Source organism: Triticum dicoccoides, chromosome 4B (genome assembly GCF_002162155.2).
Source record: "Triticum dicoccoides isolate Atlit2015 ecotype Zavitan chromosome 4B, WEW_v2.0, whole genome shotgun sequence".
Lineage (NCBI taxonomy): Eukaryota > Viridiplantae > Streptophyta > Magnoliopsida > Poales > Poaceae > Triticum > Triticum dicoccoides.
Window position 1 is genome coordinate 133,138,377 of NC_041387.1, and position 12,042 is coordinate 133,150,418.

Sequence of the window (12,042 nt, forward strand, 5' to 3'; positions counted from 1 at the left end):
GGCTGAGAAGAGAGAAACGAGGGAGGGAGAAGAGATCGCCGGCCTACCGTGCATGGACTCCAAGAAAAATATGCTGATAATGTGAGGTGGGCCATGCTGGAGTCCGGACCGCTTCCGGAGCCTACTCTCACCGCCCTGGCCCCTCAAGACGCCTGCTTCCCGCCGCATGCATGCATAGCAAGTAGTACTCCTTATGTGGAGGAGAGAGAGGCATTGACAAAGTCAAGGAGTGGGCTCTGCAAGAGACCGTCTCTACACGTGCTCCTAGGTATAAAAAATAATTCTAAAAAAAGGCATAAAAACAATTGTGTCTTAAAAAAGAAAGGTAAAAAACATTTAAGAGGAAATAGATAGAGAGAAAGTGAGAAAAAGCTGTAACATGGGCATTACATGAGGAAGGAGGGAGTGGTGCACATGCCAAGTTCACTGGGCTGCCGTGTTTCACACTCCTCCGTCGTAACAGTGGAGACAATAGCTTTCATCAAAAGTAAACAATGAATACTCGTTGCTCATCCTCTATATCGTAAAGAATACTTTCATTTGCCGACATGTGGGACGTCGACCATCCTGGTCCACCTGCCATGCACAAAATTAACCTGGTCTACCCTGGTCATATCGCAGGCCCAACCTTTCCCACTATGAGTTGTTCGGACGAAGGAACCATCATGACTTCGTTGAATTCCGCTTCTTCAAGAAAACTTACTGTAGCCGCAATACTACTACCACACGCGAAGACTGGACGGCACTGTACCACGTCATATCACTGAAACCCACTAGGCCAAACTAGCCCACCTAGGTCATCTATTTTGGAACGGAGGGAGTACATCTCTGCACTGCTCTGATTTTGTGTTGCACGTTCTCTGTACTTTTGCTATGATTTTCCTACCCTATGAACCAAGTGAGGCCTGAATGTATGTCGACTATTGTCTGATCGACCGATAAGCCTACAATTTTAGGAGCTAGGGCTATTGGTCGACCGACGAGGGATAAGTATAAGAGTACCACGAGCTCATTAGACCCAACATTTCTCTTTGGTGAGTGTTTTGCAAGTACTATAGCTCGCATAGTAGCTAGCCTACTAACAGCAAGAATCATCAAACAAGCCCTGTTGATATGATAAACAGTTCAAACTTACATCTAAGCATGCCATATATTACATCAAAAGCTGATGAGGATACATCTGTTTCCATAACTCGGAGAGGGTTCGCATGATTCATCGCATGATTCACTATCAAACAAAAGTAGCAAGATCCGCCCGCACAAGACAGTGCACTAGCCCTAAGATGGTTTTATAACATGCATCGTTCTGGTAATTAAACACAGGGCAATGCAAAATACCCTGAAGGATTAGCGCGACCAACTATTTCTTGTCATCGATCTCTCGGGCAATGACCACAGCATTGACATCAGCATGGGAATCGATTTCTGGGGCGATGTCCACAGGATGGACAGCAGCATCGGAATCGATCTCCGGGGCGATGCCAACAGGACGGGCCATGACATCGGGATCATCAAGGACAACCACCGGCACCTACACAACCCTAACATATTAGCAAGCACATTGCAAATAATTAAAAACCACAATTATGGTAATAAGCCATTATTTTTTACCTTGTGCAGCTCACCGGGGGATCTCATCCCTCTGGGGGCCATCTCCTCGTCCTTGATGGGGGCCATCACCTTGCCAGGGGAATACTGCTTCTCAACGGCGACTATCTCCTCAAACTCGGTCTTGAGCCTCACATAGGTGGCAATCAAAGTTCCTGGGGTAGGCATGGTGTGGCCCTTGCTGTTCTTCCAACTTTCTTTGAGGAATTCATCCGCCAACGTCCTCAACTCTTTGGCCAGTGCTTGTTTCTTGGAGTTCTTTGTCTCCATGGGTTGGCCCGCCAACATGGTCAACTCGTTGGTCGATGCTCGCTTCCTGGAGATCACTGTCTCCAGTGGGTTGTCCACCGGCAACTCTTTGCCTAGTGCTCCAGGATCCATCAATGAACTGACAAACAAAAAGCAATCGAAAGGAAACCACAATCACAATGAAAACGGGAAAATAATAGGATGTGAGAATCGGTCGGTGCTTCGTAAAAAGAAGATTATTGGAATGAAAATATAGCAGCATAACCGATTCGCCCACCTTTCCTTCGTCGGTACAGAAGAAAAATGGCAGAAGTGAGTAGCCTGGAGTGAGGTTTTCTTCAAGAAAGGGAAGAAAGGGCTTGAACGAGTGTTCCAGTGAAATGATGGTTGCTTCGTCCAGTCCAACTTGGAGGCCACCTTACCACTGCTGGTAAAGGTGTGGGTTTTGTGATATGACAGGTCATGACGGGCACACTGGGGTGACAGGTGAGTCTCGACTGTAGCACCTCGCTGTGATTTGGTGGATGGCACGCAGGCCCGGATGCTTTGAAATGTCCCGCATGTAGATAGAGCGGCTAGTCATATAGGAGTGCTCAATATTGTGCACCGCGACCAAGGCGGAGAGGAAAACAAGAGAACTACGTAATTAATGCATGAGTTTAATTAGGGTAGTTTTGTAAAGTACGAGATACATTCCTCCAATCGCAAAATGCCTAGGTTCATGAGATTTGAGATTTGAGCCCTATAAACCGGAAGGGAGGGAGTACTGCACACGTGTAGTCTAGTCACTTGTTGAAATCTCTAGAAAGGCAAATACTCCTTTCCGGTTTACAGGTCTATACTACTCCCTCCGTCTAGGTGTGTAAGTCATCTTACGAAAACCAAATAGTCCCAAAACACTTAGGCGTGGTGCATTAACTTCTACCATGTTTCTTGTTTCTTGACATATCAACCAATAAGAGATGAGAGGTGTGCATGCTTTTAATGACTTGCAATGGCTAGTTCATTGCATGCAATGCTATTGATTAGCAAATAAACATTGGTGCCCCAGTAGGAAACGGTGCTAAGCGCGTGGACCTATGCAGAATGAGTATCAAACAATGTATAATGGAGTTTAATTGTTAAACAATAGCAATTTTGTCTCATGCAAGAGTCTGGCTAGTATATGCGTGCTCCAAGGAACCGCACCACGCGAGCGTTCGCAACTGCCACGTTCGGGTTGCACTTGCATCTTCGCCTCTTCGAGAAGATGAACAATGATGTTACTCCTACTTCTACAGTATCGAATCCACTGCTGCATGTCCGTCCACCTCATGCGGGAGGGATAGCGTGTAGCGAAAGCTTCTACTTACTGCTCCTGCCTTTGCGACTATGACAGGTGGGCCCAACAGGTGGTTGGCCCTCCTATCATGCAGCCAAAGGCAGGTGCAGTTAAGGCACCGGAGCTCAGTCCGCGAGGGAGAGGGAGTTGTAGTAATCAAATTTGTCGGTCTTGTACGGGTTGACGCGACACATCAAAGCACTGCACTCGATATAAGTCTTTTTACACATTTCAAATGGGCTACTTCGTATGTACGACATATTCTGCTTCGTATGTAGTCACTTGTTGCAATCTCTAAAAAGACTTATATTTGGAAACGGAGGGAGTACAACGCATGCATGCATGCCGTGATTTTCATTTTGATACTTGCATGTGTTGATTTGATGCACCTTGCCAAATTTTGACTATAAACTTAACTAACTAAATTTTCATGCATGTCACAAAAAATTACGGGGCTGTTTGGATTGTGACTATGTTTGTCTTATGTTGCCACATTATTTTTCCCACACTTGCCACACTTGCCTAACCTGAGTTGCTCAAATTGTTAGACACACTTTGGCTTGCCTAAGGGAATCTTGCCACAATTTTTGTGTCTATGACATGTGGGGTTCACTGCTAATAAAAAAATTCTTGTCTTAGGTGTGGCTAATAAAAAAGACTTATATTTAGGAACAGAGGGAGTAGAAAATATAAATAATAATGCATGTTGGGGCAACCCATGTTTTCGTTCGAAACCGCCTTAGCTCTACTTTCCCAGCTTGCTACGTCGCTGCATGTGCATCATTTTCTACCTCTCAGCCCCTCTCGATCGGATGGTCCAATGTCACCTATTTTTTCTTCGTCTATTGTTAGAGGTAAAGCTACTTCACGGAGTCGAATCTTGTACTCCCTCCGTCCGAAAATACTTGTCATTGAAATGGATGTATCTAGATGTATTTTAGTTCTAGACACATCCATTTTGATGACAAGTAATTCCGGGCGGAGGGAATACTTAGTTCAAACAAGAAATAAAGTGGGGGTGGGGGAATTTATTATGTACATCGGACTTGGTACAAACATGAAGGAAAGGGGGTGAAAGTAGTACAGACTGGTCATTCGACCGGTCTCTTGGTCGAAAAGGGAAATATAGGGGTAACGCTGTACACAGTGGTATGACCAGGACTAGATTTTCTATCCACACATAGGAGTAGGTGGCTAGAGTGAGCAAAAATGGGACCAACCCAGATATGTTTCTTGGATGTTTGTTTCTCGGGGCAACAAACTATGAATCACCACTTTATGCCCCTGTTTACATACATGGTGCTGGACTGCTGGTGCACCCACTGTCCCATGCCCTTATACCAAATATTTAGGCTCGTTCGGAATAAAGGGGCAGAAAACATAGGTCTTGATGAAAATAGAGGAATATGAAAGGAATGTAGGTATAAAACTATGGAACAACGAATCGGAGGAAACTCTCAAGAGAATGTGTTCGGATGGACTACGAAATGTACATATTTGTTTTTTAGAGTAGCATGCTCGGCAGTATGAGATGTTATTTGTTTATTCAGCTGCACAGTGACTACTCTTGTCCTCACCTCAAGTACCACACATAGGCTATTTTTTTATTCCGGCAAACACAGCACAGAACCTGTCTAACGCATGGCAACGAGCGCCTGCCTCAGGCTTCCGCCCAAAAAATGAGCAGCGCGTGGATGTTTCTAATCCTGTGGAATTAGTACTACCAGACCAGCTTTCCTATGAAACACTATCCACCTTTCCCGTGTTCCAAACGGTTGGAAGGGAAAGAATACCGTATGAATTGTGTTCCTACGAAAATCCTGTACCAAACCTGTGAACCGAACGCAGCCTTAGCTGTTCTTAATCTAATGTCCCTGGTAAAAATGAAGCCATGCCACTGTTATAAGCCATGACAAGTTTAGCCAAATGTTTTTGCCTGTAATTGTTTGAGACTCTAACTGTTTCCTCTCTGCTTTTTTGTGCAAACAGGGATATCCAATTCACCTGGTTGCTGTTGTGACCTTTTGGTGCACTGCACAAAACTCTTCTTAAAAGAAGTGACTTTTGTGTTGTTTAACTAGAATGTCAGAATGGAACAATTGGTTCATTTTGGTGGAACTGCGCAAAGGGAGATCTATGTTCCAATCCTCATCATCCATATTGGCGCCATAACCTTCCTTTAGGTAAGAATGATATTTAATGCATGTGTTCATCTCTATTTTCCGACTGCCATGAGAAAATAATGCTGTTTTTTACTAGTACACTTGTACTCCCTCCCTGACAAAACCAATTTTGAATTAGAAGGCCAATCATGTACTTGCTTTCACCAACTGGTGAGGAGAAAGAGAAACAGAGCATGAAGAGGAAGAAGAAGAAGAATAAACAGTGCCAAGGCGATCTTGCTGAAGCCAGAGGCCTCAGTCGAGGCCATTCAAGGGCTCCGGCAACGACTACCTTACATGTGATACGATCCTCCAGGGAGCTCTTCCTCTTCTGCTGTCTCACTTAATTAATTAGGAGTACTTAAGTAGCACTAATTTATTACTGCCTAATTTTCCCGTTGGAGTTAAACAAATCTATAGCAGGACCCTATGCTGAATCATGTACGTGTTTATGTTTGTCTATGGAGGTGAATCATGTGGTGGAGCAGGGAGGGAATATTATTAGTGTCATGACATAATAGTGCTATTGTTTTTCATGTCAATTTATTGCCATTGGTTCAATGAGGCAATGTTTTGCGTATTGTCCATCATGAATTTGATGCTACTATTTGAGTAATATGCTAATGTCTTCCTATCCTTTCTCACTAAGCTAATGAAGGTTTCACCTTGTTCCTACTTGTGCAAACAGGGATCATGCTATGCCAATCATACATTTTAGTGAACTACACAAGACAATACAATGAACTGTATCCCAGCCAGTGCTTTAACTCTGCAGGAAGTTCTTGATAATCTTTCGATATAATCTCAGCACTGGTAAACAAGAGTGACTTCAACCATACATTTGAAGTGCACAAAAATATATACTATTGTGTGATTCTAGTGAGTGCGTTATCATCTCTTATGGGACTACATGAATAAGCTTTTTTTCTCAGGTTGGTACAGGCCTAAGGCCTTCATCCATATTAGTTTGCTGTCATCTCTATTTGTATCGTGCTACTGTCATGAGAAACTCCTCTATCTTTGCACGTTAAAGTTTTACAACCTATGATAAATGGCAATGCTTTGAGTGTTGAGTTGAGCTAATTGGCACTGATTAATTGTTAGTGTATGTTTCATCAACTAGTCCCACTATTACAGTAATCTCACTCTCTCAATATATGTGCCAACAGGGATGCTCGATTTTGGTGGAACTGTACAAAAACTTTGGGTGCTTCATTGCCTCGACAGCTTCCGTCCTTTCCTGTCAGTCGCTAATCTCCGCTTGCTTTCTTCCTTTGCTGTCAATCGCTTGGCTTGTCTCAGCTTCCAGTCAAAGGAAATAGTAATTGATATGCTACCTCACATAGGTTGGTACTGGTCTTTATCCTGATTATTGTGCCTGTCATATGTATTGGTAATTTGGTATTGTGCTACTGTTTGACGATTTCATAAAGGAGTAATTTGGAGCCTGAACTCGCAGGCAAATCATTACATCGGGTGATTTCAGTAGAACTGCACAAAATGATCAGATGGACAAGTACTTATGCTGCTGCTATGTACTCCAAAGTTCACTCAGACAAGCATCGATGTTGAAAAGAAGTGCCTACATTCATTCGAGTATCAACCGGCGTCAACCAATTGTCAAACTCCAAGTATTAGGAGAGTGAACGCCAAAAATATTGCTTGGCGCATAGCCCAGAAAAACGCAGTCCAGTCTTTGGTCCCAACTTGTGCCTTTTGGTTATCGGCACATACCGTAGCAAACTATATGGCATCGAGTCTAAAGATTCCAGACAAGTTGGTTGACGCGTATATTCATCTGGCACTTAATCAGTCTGCACGCCAAGGATGCTCCATTTCAGTTGAACTGCACAAAAAATTTGGGTGGTTCATTTTCTCAACCGCCTCCTTTCTCGTCTGCAATGTAGAATTTTGGCGAGATACAGGACCAAGATGAGCCAGTAAACTAGTTGGATGAAAGTAGTGGCCAAGTTGCTCAAACCTCCCTCGGCACGAGGCCACTATTTGAGGATAAACCTACAAGCAAAGTTCAGATTGTTTGTGCTGCCTCTTATGTACTCGAAAGTTTACTCGTACAAGAACTAATTTTAGCAAGAAGTACCTCCGATTGAACACCATTTACCAGTCTGTACCCTAGGTAATTAAAGTTCGTCCATGGATCATATTGGCTGTGATCTCAATCATTTGGATGCATAAACATACTGAACATGTGTATATCTGAATCTTTTTGTGAATTATGTATGAATATTGTCGTGTGATCTATCAATCATTTGGATGCATAGATATGCTGAGCTTGTGTATATATGAATCTTTTGAGTTGTTGATAGTGAATGTTGGCTATGAATATGAACATGTCCTGTGAAACTGAGTTTGATATGGATGTTTACCTTTTCCGTTGTATTTGTGTGTGAACTTGTTAGTATGCCTACTGTGGGGTATAAAACGCAAGTCTCTTATAAAAGTAATGCTGAGTCCAATTTATGTTTTCCCTTCTAACCACATTATATATACTTATATTATTACTATTATCGTATATTTTATAGAGACTTATATATACATTATAAAAACTTCCCACGTGTTATTAACTTATAAAAGTAAATGTTTAATGGAAGTTGGGAAGGAAAATCCTGGTTGTTTTTGACTCAGAGGCAAGGAAAATCCTGGTGATTGCGTATAAAGCTTGCGAAGATTTTAAGGACCAATTTAATAATAACGTGCTCATTTTTATTTTGAGTAATAACTCGCTAATTTGTTAATTATATATATATATATAATGTGCCTCTCCAGTTTATTCTTTGATATTAATTGCTCCTTCTAACATAACATTATATGTATAACGAGCCCACCTAATACGTGTATTTCAAAGAAGTGCAAATGGGCTGGGATTTCTTAGAAAATATAAATGGGCCTGATTGACACGAAATTATTTGTTCACCCAGCCCAGTAAATGGACTGTACATTCTATAAAACATGGGTTAAATATATGCCACATTTTTGCAGGCTGACATGTGGGCCAATAGGTCGAAGCCTACATAGTGCGTTATCAACTTGGTCAACAAATGATTGTGTCATCCACAGCCATTGGATTTATATCCAACTGCCGGCATGCAACTTCAATCTCTCGTCTTCTTCTTCTAGGATCGCCGGGACCGCCTGGTACAGCCTCTGGCGGCTAGCGGCTCTGCTTAGCACGCATCACTGCGAAGCACTACCCCACCGCCGGCCAGGCTATCCCTCCACCCCTCGACACCTCCTGTTATTCTCCACAGACTACAGCCCCATGCCGCAAAACCCTTCTCCTCCTCTCAATCTGCGACTCCACTGCCGCGTTTTCCCATCTCTGAGTCGTTCCCGTCCGGGGCCTCGCCGTCGTCCACCGCCTCGCTGCGCTCGGTGCAGCATGGTCAACAAAGGAGTCTCATCAGAAGAGGACTGTACATGGAGAGCCTGACGGCTGGGACCCAAGAGGTCCATGGTTGCACGCAAGGAAAGTTCCTCCTTATTAAGCTGAAAAAAATGTTTCCTACACCAGACAGCTGGGACCCACCGGTTGTATCTTCGCTCGGAAGGAAGTTCCTCCTTGTTTTGCAAAAAAAAATATTCATCACGTTGACAGCTGGGACCCGTAAGATTTGAGGACTGACTTGTGGGCCTACTAAGCGGACGTGTACGCACGGCTTTGTCAACTTAATCAACAAATGATTCTAGCAGCTGCACCGTTGGATGTTAATCCAACAGCCGTGCTCCTTCTTCAACCTCTGTTCTTGCTCCTGTCTCCCATGGGCAGCACCGCGGCTGTGCTGCCGCGCACCCGAACCAGCGAAGTTTCCCACTCCTCTCCATCTGTGACTCCACTGTCCCGTCTTCTCCATCTCCGGGTCGTTCCAGTCTGGGTGCGCTCGGCACGGTGTGGTCAACGTGGTCAACAACCGAGAGTTATCGGAAGATGACTGTACGTGAGAGGCCGACAGTGGGGACGCACCACGCCCATGGACGCATGCATGCAACGGAACGCGGCGAGGTCAACGTGGTCAAGGAACGACTTCCATCGGAAGTATACTGTACGTGGAGAGTCTCAGCTGGGTCCACGGCTGCAGCAAGTAAGTGCCTCCTTATTACACGGAAAATAATGATTCCTCCAACTGACAGCAGGGACCCACTGGACGGGCCATTGTATTTTGTGAAAAAACCGTTTGCCCCATGACTACTGGGACCCACCTGACGGGCCATCGTATTTCGCGAAAAAAACGTTCCCCCCGCCGTCAGCTCGGACCCACCCGAAGTGCCTCCTTAATACGCACAAAAAAATGAATACTCCCCCGGCTAGCTGGGACCCACCTTGGTGGGAGGCTGACTTGTGGGCCTACTAAGTTGATGGGGACAAAGGGCTTTGTCAACTTAGTCGATATGAACGATTCTAGCTCCAGTGACCGTACGATGTCCATCCAACGACCGTAGTGCTTCTTCAACCTCTGGTCTTCTTGCTCGAGGCGCCCAAAGCAGCGCCGGTCATGCCGCATGCTCCTGCCTCCCGTGGCTGGCTATGCTGCCGCGGAGGCCTCACCGCCCCCTACTATTCCCATCGCTGGCCAGGCCCTGCGGCGACGACAGCCTCACGCCACAGCCGAACCAGTGAACCCTCGTACTCCTATCCGCGCGGGCTTCAACTGCCATGTCTTCCCCGGCTCCGTGTCGTCCCCTTTCTAGGCCTCGCCGTCGTCCACCGCCGTGGTGCTCTCTGCGCGGCGTGGTCAATGTGGTCAAGGAACAACTTCCATCGGAAGAGTACTGTACGAGGAGAGGCTGACAGCTGGGTCCACGGCCACAGCCCAGTTTTTTTGTGATTTGCCAAGTAAGTCGCTTTGTCACGCCTGTTGGGCTGCAGATCGTTCAAGGCGAGGAGAGCTTTCATTCGGCTGGCCGAGAAATGGCCCATCAGTAATGAGAAATGGGCTGTATATTTTTAAAACACATCAAACCGGCAATTAGTTTCAAATATCTTTTTTTCATTTTGAGATTTTAAATTACATTAATTTTTATGCGTGGAGAATTTGTTGGATTTTATATTGATATACATTTATTTTTAAAATCAGTTTGAATGTGAGTCAAAATTTCGGGATTAAAAGCAGTTCAGACTGCACCAAAATATGCAAAATTCCATATAATTTTTTAACAGTGGCCACAATATGGGCTGTAATGCTAACAAAAAGAATATGGGCTAAAAAACCTTAAGAATTAGCAAATGGTCTGTAAATTATTAGAAATAATGGCAGATGGGTTGTATGTTGTTTTCCACAGATTTGAGGCTTTCGTAAAAAAAAAAGGTTGAAGCACAAGCAGTGACTATTGGATGTCCATCCAATGGCCGTTGTGCTTCTTCAATCTCTACTCTTCCTGCACCAGCCGCTCAAACAATCACCGACGGGACTGTCTGCTCCCTCCTCCCCGCGGCCGGCTGTGCTGCCGCGCAGGCCTCACCGCCCCACCGTACTCCCATCGCTGGCCTAGCCATCCCTCTACTCACCCACACCTGCTGTTATTCTCCGGTGACGGCAGACGAACCATTAAACCCTCGTACAGTCGTACTCCCCTCCGCGTGCGAAACAACTGCCGAGTCTTCCCTGCCTCCGTGTCGTTCCCTTCCTAGGCCTCGCCGTCGTCCACCGCCCTGGTGCTCTCGGCGCGGCTTGGTCAACGTGGTCAACGACCGACATGCATCTGAAGTGGACTGTACGTGGAGAGGCTAACAGCTAGGTCCACGGCCGCATGCAAGGAAATGCCTCCTTATTACGCGCAAAATAATGATTCCTCCACCTGACATCTAGGACCCACCGAAAGGGCCTCTGTATTTTGCGAAAAAAACATTGCCGCCGCTGACAGCTTGGACCCACCAGCTATATCTTCGCATGCAAGGAAGTGCCTCCTTATTATGCAAAAAAATGAATACTCCCCTGCTAGCTGGGACCCAGTATAGTGGCAGGCTGACTTGTGGGCCTACTAAGTTGACGGGGACGGAGGGCTTTGTCAACTTAGTCAATACTCCAGTGACCGTACGATGTCCATCCAACGATCGTAGTGCTTCTTCAACCTTTGGTCTTCGTTCTCCAGCTGCCCAAAGCAGCGTCGGTCGTGCCGCATGCTCCTCCCTCCCGTGGCCGGCTGTGATACCGCGGAGGCCTCACCGCCCCCTACTAGTCCCACCGCCAGCCAGGCCATCCCTCTACTCACCCACACCCCCTGTTATTCTGCGACGACGGCAGCCTCACACCGCAGCCGAACCAGTGAACCCTCGTACTCCTCTTCGCGTGGGCATCCATTGCTGCGTCTTCCCCGGCTCCGCGTCGTCCCCTTCCTAGGCCTCGCCGTCGTCCACCGCCGTGGTGCTCTCGGCGCGGCATGGTCAATGTGGTCAACGACCGACTTCCATCGGAGGAGTACTGTGCGTGGAGAGGCTGACAGCTGGGTCCACGGTGGCCGCAAGGAAGTGCCTCCTTATTACGCGCAAAATAATTATTCCTCCACCTAACAGCTGGGACCCACCAGACGGGACATCGTATTTCGCGAAAAAACATTTCCCCCCTGACTGCTGGGACCCACCAGCTACACCTTTGCACGGAAGGAAGTGCGTCTGGGCAAAAAAAACCGATTCGCCCCCCTGACTGCTGGGACCCACCAGCTACATATTTGCACGCAAGGAAGTGC